The 8852-nt window shown below is 35.1% G+C and overlaps 1 protein-coding gene across 1 annotated transcript in view; it reads right to left on the bottom strand.

The window, feature by feature from the left end:
- The window catches only part of LOC126965614 (uncharacterized), a 136364-nt gene that overhangs the window by 100547 nt on the left and 26965 nt on the right, over nucleotides 1–8852 (bottom strand). The window lies entirely within an intron of this gene.

Here is an 8852-nt window from a genome sequence, read left to right as displayed (position 1 = left end):
GGTGACCCGTACGCTCGTTTGTCCTCCTATTCCATAAAAAAAAAACATAAAACTAACTTCCTGTCAAAATATGAATGTCATTCTACCTTTCAAAGTCAAAGTAATCGGTACTTCAAATTCAAAACACTGGATGGCCCACCCTTGAGAAGCATCAGACTAGGGATATCTTTTGAAGTTTCCATCTCTAAAAGAAAAAGGGCTTATGGCAGCATTTTCTCGTCCCTCTGTGTTGGTTTTTGAATTGCTGATTAAATTAGATGCAAATTTTTAAGCGTTAATAAACTGAATAAGTCTCATAGAGATGTGTTGGAATCAACTGATTAATCTTGAAAATGGTACGCCCTGCCCATTGCAATATAGTGCCGCACAGGTTACTTAAAATACCCAAATCTCGGAGCTGCATCGCAGTTGTGCTCGTCACTTTGAGATATAAACGGTGTTATTACAAAAATATTTTAAAGATGGCTTAGACACGTGTTTAGTTAAACAGTGACCTAACTAACATAACAACGTCAGAGAACTAACAATAACGACGTCTAAAACGGATTTTATTTTTCATGTGAAACATATATTATATAGTATCAAGTACTTTTACTTTTATTTGTACAATTATAATGTATAGCTAAGTTTCTGACGATTGTGAACTATTTTTTCTTTTATTAATTTAACTCTGTTGGTGTAGACATAATTTAGCAATTGTACAAACCTCAGTGGTTTTTATTGCTTTGAAACCGCAACGTAAAATTTGTTATTAATAAATAGTAAAAAAAATATATATTTATATATCTATATATTATATGTAAGAGATTTCCACGTATATAGTCACTCATCACGATATCTCTGGAACCATAAGGCGTAGAGACTTGAAATTTGGTAGAAATATTCCTTTCGCCGAGTAGAGATCAGCTAAGAAAGCTCAAGCTCAGCGGGTTTGACGAAATTCCGCAAGTTTGTTTTATTATTAACAGAACATCGTCTGTCGGGGCAGCTAGTGATGGAATATATAAAAATACTATACGTGGTCTATTTTGATTTTTTTTTAAATAAGTTTTAATCGAATAGTTGAATAAAATGTATATATATGTAAAGAGTGTATATATAATAAATAAAATAATACGTAAATTAAATTAAAAAAAAAAAAACAAAATTTTACTGAATGTTTTTTGGAAATATTTCGCATGTAAATACTTTTTTTAATAGTTTTCTTTGAAATAATTATTTTTAAACTTTGTCCGTTGAATTATCACTTCTACTATATTCTGTCCTAGCACACATTTCGTTTATATATTTTTGTTTTTATTAATACTTTTATATTATGAAGTGTTATATATTCTAATAAAAAGAATATTCTGAATCTATTTCATGTCAAGTTGATGACAAGTTTTTCAAGGAATTTAGTGAAATATTACGGCAACTATTCTCCTCAAGTTTTCAACAGATTGTCGTCAACCGTTGTAAATTCTGAAGTTGACGGCAACTTGTCGGTAAGTTGGTGGCAACATAATATTATCTGACACCAACTAGTTGGTCAAACACTCAGGCTAAATCCTGTCATATGTGGGGATCTTGTCGTAAACAACTATCCTTTTATGCAAATTTCCTGTAGGTACATGATAATTTCGATGTTTCATATCTGCCAGGTGTCCCGTGACGGCTAATTTTTTTTAAATTATAAAACAGTGTTTAGCTTATGTTTAACTAAAACGTTAAGCACGATATAAACTGAAATGTTCAGGAACAAAAGGAACGGAACGCAATTCTTGTCAGCTGTCATCTATCTGTCATCATATAATCTTAAATCTTCCTTCTATCCTTTAGACACACCTTAGACAAGCTTCGACTCGTGTTTAAATATAGGCAATCTGTAAAGAATGTTCAACGCTTAACAACAGAAAATTTGTAATAGAACTTTTTTAAAACAAGTATTAAACACATGTTTTACTTTTTTGTAATAACACAGAAAATGTTTTAAGTCTCTTTAGCGCTGTATGTGTGTAATGTTGAACACTATTGTTTGTGGGCGAAATAAGGCGCCATTGTGGTTTACATGACTTTCATAAGTGATTTAAAAACCCTAATTCAAATAGAAAAAAATGAAATTGAATGTATTTTGCAATAATTTGGTTTTAAATTATTTATGAGCGAAAACCCGAACAAAACAAAAGTCTTAGATAATTTATACGTTTAGATGGAGTCTCTTGCTGTTAGACAACCGATAAAAATAGACCAGAAATAATAGTTAGTGTGCGTGACAAGCTACGTCTTATACTCGCGATTTGTATGAACTTTGTGTTAGTGTGCGTGAAGTATCAAAATAGAGGTAATTTCTTAATTCAATTTTTTCCGACGTTTTCACAGCTCATAGTCATCTAGATGTATAAATGATCTAAGAAGGAAACATTCTAGAAATGGAGTAGCAAAGAACACAGCGTTCGATGGCGCAGCATCAGCACAGATAAAAGACTTTCCACCTCTCAACTATCATCGCAAATACTACTCCAACGGACCACCAAACTTTATTCCGCGGACTTTCCAGGACAATATAATAACCCAAATAGTTAACAAATCTTTATCCACTCATACCTTGACTACTATTTGGAAAAGTGCACTTATAACGCCTATACCCAAAAAAAAATACTGTTACTGACTTAAACGATTTGAGACCAATGTCTATTATACTTGTACTTTCAAAAGTTGTAGAAAAAGTGGTTCTCAACCAAATGACAGTATATTTAGAAAGCCATAATTTATTTCCTAAATATCAGTCGGGGTTTCGCAAGGGTCATGGCACTGAGTTGGCTTTGTTACATATAACCGATGACCTAACTGAGGCCACAGACATGGGAAATACTAGTATAATGATACTGCTAGATTACTCCAAAGCATTTGACTGCGTACTCCCTGAACTACTTTTGAAAAAAATTGGACCTAATGGAATCTCCTTTAACACATGTCAATGGTTCCGATCCTTTCTAGGAATGGACGGACAGAAGAGGTACTCGACTGCTATGCCAGTACAGAGAGGTATTCCCCAGGGCTCCTCATTGAGCCCAATCCTATTCTCCATATTTACCTCTGACTTACCTTCACAGATTCATCACTGCAAACACCATCTCTATGCAGATGATACACAAGTTTACTACTCATTCCTTGCTGAAGATGTAAACGAAGCTATTATTAAAATAAATAATTATCTCAATAGCATTTACACCTGGTCAAAAAACAACTGTCTCAAGATAAATCCCTCTAAAACACAAATGATCATCATCGGCAATAAATATAAAAAAGAAAGTGTGCTGAACTGTCAGAGCAAAATTAAAATAAACAACACTGATATAGCAATAGTCGAGAATGCGCGTCTTGGACTTATCTTGGACGGTGAGCAGAAGTATGTGCAACATATAAATAATAAAATAAAGACAGCCTTCTATAAGTTAAAAACTTTATATAAAATAAGGCCTTATATCAATGAGGAACTTCGTCATCAGTCAACCGAAGCTATCGTGTTATCTCACTTTAATTACTGCAGCAGTACTTATGGTCCAAGACTAAACCAAAACATGGAATCTGCTACACAACGGGTGCAAAATGCTTGTATACGTTTTTCTTTTAATATTTCCAGACGTGAATTAAAAACCCCTTATTTAAATAAGAAAAATATACTTAATATGAAAGCTAGAAAAGAACTACAATACGCATGCTCAATTAAAAAAATAATTTATAGTAAAAGCCAGAATATATGTTCGAAAAACTGAATTGGTTGAAAGATACACGCAGTTCTACAAAATATTTACTCAGAGTACCTAGAGATAGAACTTCACAATACAGAGGTTGTTTTAGATTTCTATCAGCAAGTATCTGGAATGACCTGCTTCCTCCCCTCCGAGGGAAATTGAGTGCATATACATTTAAACTCAAGTTTAAAACTGCCTTACTAAAACGACAACTTGCCGGTGAAAATCTAAAACACTCTTGCCTAAAAGATTTGACACACACACACACACAAACAAGACTATAGCAAAGAGTAGGGATAGATATGATAGATTTTAAAACATAATTATATGAAACTCAGTATCTGTGATCTTTCTGGTGGACGTGGACTCTAATAGTTCCCTAATAACACCTAAGGGAGGGGGGCGGCTGAAAATCAGCGCTGCTTGGAGTAATGTATGCCGAGCAGCAGAAGCTGAGCCGCTACCTTTTGTTTTCATTTTAATTTGTAATCTGTAGCATGTATGTTATTCTGTATTTTTTTCTTTGAAAACATGTGTTTTTATGTGATTTTAATTTTTTATTTATTTATAGCTTTAAAAGAAGGCTAGAGGACACAATAATGGACAGCCAGTTCTGCTAAGACTCCTCTGGTCTTAAGGAAGAGCTAAAACATCAGCCTTTTACTAAATGAAAGAAAATCAATTTTAAGTATTACGTCTCTCTGTTTTTCTGTAATTTCGATCCTAAGAATACTTTCACGCGCAGATGTTATAAGGCGTGACTTAGCCGATTTAATTATAGATTATACATTTAATATTTTCCTCACGTGTATGCAAAAATACATGATTGAACATCATAAATCAGCCAGAGATATAACAGTTAAGCCCCGCAATCTCACAAATTACTACTTAATTGTATGATTTGCAACATTTCTGTTATCTAATACATTTTTATTGCTGTTTTACTACTTTGTTTTCTTTTGTAAGCTATATCTCTTTTTATTACTTTAAAACTGTAAGACATCCACTGCTGGACAAATGCCTCCCCAAAAGATCTTCACAACTATCGGTCCTGCGCTGGCCTCATCCAGGGGCGTAGCCCGTGGACGTCTTCCGGCTGATGATGATGATGGTGATAATAATAAGCAAAAATTAATAAAACTTCCGATACAGGCAGAAACTTTAGAAAAACTAAAGTCATCAACAGCTATGAATAAATCAGATTGAATAAATCAGTTTGTCGAAAAAAAGGCAATGAGAGTTTATATTTAATTTGAATTGTTTGAAAAAAATAAAATAATGAAATAAAAATGATGAATAAATATTTCTATGCAAACATTTTTTTTCTTTGGTGAGTAATCTTTACCCTTCATAAGGGCCCCAAACGAATTTTTATATTAGGCCCCGCCGAGGCACGCTACGTCACTGCCCTTTTTTTTCTACGTGTGGAAACCCCCACGGGCCGTCACGCCACCGGGGTTTTCAGTAGGGTGGTGGGTCGGAATCGAACCGACTAAAACCACACGGTTATACTATACCGTCTCTTACCTTGGTAGGAGGAGTCCGGGAACGGCGTTATTAACACATCTGATACTCCTCCTGGTGCGTGCCCGCAAGAGCGCGGGCACCACCTCCTAAATAAACTCTCAATTAGGCGGCGTCCAGATACACGCTGACGTTGCCCCTTCGCGGCTGACCACTAAGGCGGGTAGATGAGTAAACCCATCCCGTCCACCCGCGGCCACACTCAGCGCGGCAGGAGGCACATGTAGGCGACGGTATGTAGTGTTATTCAATACAAACGTAGTCCCCTTTTTTCTCCCTGGATAATGCTTCTAGAGAGGAGATTTTTTGTCACAAAATCTAGATATGCTAAAAGAATAAAAATAGTTATTGTGGGTTATCCCTAAGAGATAGGCATATACCTGCCATCGCGAAATTTTTCGTCGAACAATAATGTTGTACAATACTCTAGCACATTTTGATCTATCTCGTACGGTTCAGCCAGCGTTTGCAATGTATGCGCAAAAAAATGTGTTCATTTACGACATCTCATTAGAAAACTCTAAAATGATCAGTGTTACTATCATCATCATTATTATCATTCAGCCGGAAGACGTCCGACAAATTACTTCCCCCAAAGATCGCCGTGACGATCGGTCATGCGCTGCCCGCATCCAACCTGTTGAGGAACATCTTGTGGGGGGCCTACCAAAACTCACAAATTCAATCACGAATGTAAAATATGTATAAAGATTGAAATTGTGTATAATGAAAATCTAAATTTGAAACTAAGTGTAAATAAAACGTTTGTGCAAGGAATCTTGGGTAGGTTTCTGTTCAGGAAATGGATATGCACAGCTGTTAAATGAAATTTGTAATACGCTCAATATGCCCAATATGCAATCAAATAAGTGCCACTATCTGCGTGGCACTTCTTTGATCGCAGAAAGTGTAGAAGAATAAAGGCTTGCCATTTTAAACAGAGAAGTGGATAAAGATTGCTGTCCTGTGATAGCAGTAATTGCAGATGGTTCTTGGGAAAAACGTTCATATAAAAGTGTATGAAGCTCAGCGCCCGGTGCTGCATAGTAAAAACTGCAAAGTAAAAAGTTACTGATACTGGCGATGATAAGAATGTAACTAGGTAGGCTAGAATTAGAGCCTGATAAGTGATATCTTTCCTCTGTATAAGTTAATTTTATAGTTTTAAAGCTGAAGTGCTTCAACACACTACAATTGATCAGAGTGATGATGAATTGTATTCTTTAGAGATGCGCAAGCGTATTACTGCGTAAAATTTTGGCAAAGACTGTAAGCCTCAAAAAATACCTCAATTATTGCGGAATTATTAAAATCATTGTTATATTCCCAAATATGTACTACTCTACTATGTACGGTACTACTGTATGTTCGTAGTAAATTGGATTGGACAACGTCAAAAGCGGTTTAAAAATTAATAAATAAAAATTAGAAAGATGGAATAGAAAATGAAATTACTGATATTTGTACACTTCACAAATGGATGTTAAAATTGATAAGAAATCACAATTATTTTTTATCATGTTTAATCATGATCATCTTCAGACTTCAATCGATAAGCAAACTCATGGTATCTGGGCGATTCACTATATTATATTATGTGCATAACTCATAAGTTATACTCCGGACTGGCCATTCAACGCCCCTCACCTCCAGCCTTCCCCCGAAGAGTGCGATAGGGACAAATGCAGCTCAAACCGATTTTACCTACAAAATTTTGACCAAATAGGGGTTTCGTATTCCCCTGTTTTCCCCTAGAATATTGAACCTACCAAAAATTTGTTGATACAATATTTTCAGGAAGGACGAGTCTGTGTCGGTTTTCCTTTTTTCTTAAAAACCTTTTAAAATTGTTACGTATTCGTCTGAACAGGGCGGTATTAAAATGGCATTTTCTACGATGTTTGAAGAGTCATATTTTCTTATGTCGTTAGTTGATTGAAAAAAACAAAACGCACAAACATAGCTTTAGTATATCTTGATTTTGATGTCCACTCTTAACATCCGTTCAGAAGAAGATATATCCAAGGTTTTTGGATGCAGTCCGGCTTAAAACTTACAGTATTTGTTTATTATGAATGCGTTTTATTTTTAATAATATTTTTGGTCTGTTTTGTGTATTTTGTTTTCTTGTCTGGTTATTATTTCTATTTCATATTACTGAACTCAGAATCATTATTGTTTTATTGTTTATATCATTATTATATTTTGTTGTTGTCGAATTTAGGTATAATATGATACATCTTACTGACATTTTCTTGCTGTACTTCTTACGGTAGTTGATTTGTAATATTTTTGAGATGGTTAAATTGCGTTTGTTGCACACGTTGTAAAAATTAAACAAAAGTTCATATACCTTTTCTGAAATTTTCATTTTGTTGATATGATTTTAATGCTGCCAAATAATGAAATTTTCTTGTCCAACAAATACTTTTTAGTCAAAATATTTATTGATTTAGGCGTTCCGTGCCGGTGCTCCAAACCACTGAGCTAACCGTTCGATTACCGCCTCGTTATAAAATTCTGTTTGCTTTGTTCAACTCTCAGGTTGTGGCTTCATCTGCAGGGGAAGCACCAGCTCAAATAAAAAAAGAATTATCAATATCGGTTCACCCAGTCGAAAGTATTGAGGTAACAAACATCGACGAATTAAGAACCACCTCCTTTTTTGAAGTCGGTTAAAAATGAAGAAATTCGTAATGGCGCGTCAGATTGATTCAGCTCTGGTTGGACTTTTTCTTTGTTTTTAATATAATTATGTTGTGATAAATATTTATAATTGCATAATAATTTATGCCTCAGCACCGCGACGTGAAGCGTCAAACGCGAGCTTCTGAAAATCAGTGCTGTGACCAATTGTCTCAGGTAACCTGAGTAGCATCCCTTTTTATTCAAACTGCTACACAGCTGCCATATTATAATATCTTGGTAAAGTTATTTATTTATTCTTTGTAAAATATGTTCTAGGTTAGTTTTAGTTATAATTTTTCTTTTTTTATTCTTATTTTTGTAGCAACGTAATGTTTCATGTGTGTGTCAAATAAAAAATATTATTATTATTATTAATGCTAACCATACTGTAAACCGTTCTTGGACCGATGACACTGCGGCATCTACGTCCAAAATTCCTGTTGGAGAAGGACCGCGATTTATAATTTGTCACGCCGGAACCATCAACGGATTTGTTGAAGATTTCTCATGGCTTTTGGGTCAAAAACCACTGAAGACATGAATGGAGAAATGAATGGAGAAAAGTTTACTGAATGGTTTACCTCAATGATGTGTAGCCTCCCTGAACCATCTATTATAATAATGGACAACGCCCCATACCACTCGATGCATACCAGTGGGAGGCTCCTTTGCACAGGAAGCCGGCTAGATTATGGGTTCCACAACGGCGACTATTTCTGCCGTGAAGCAGTAATGTGTAAGCATTACTGTGTTTCGGTCTGAAGAGCGCCGTAGCTAGTGAAATTACTGGGAAAATAAATGAGGCTTAACATCTAATGTGTCAAGGTGAAGAGCGCAATTGTTGTGCCGCTCAGAATTTTTGGGTATTTTTGAGAATCCTGAGCGGCACTGCATTATTATGGGCAT

Source organism: Leptidea sinapis, chromosome 8 (genome assembly GCF_905404315.1).
Source record: "Leptidea sinapis chromosome 8, ilLepSina1.1, whole genome shotgun sequence".
Lineage (NCBI taxonomy): Eukaryota > Metazoa > Arthropoda > Insecta > Lepidoptera > Pieridae > Leptidea > Leptidea sinapis.
Note: the sequence above shows the minus strand (reverse complement) of the source record. Positions and strands in the feature narration are given on the sequence as shown.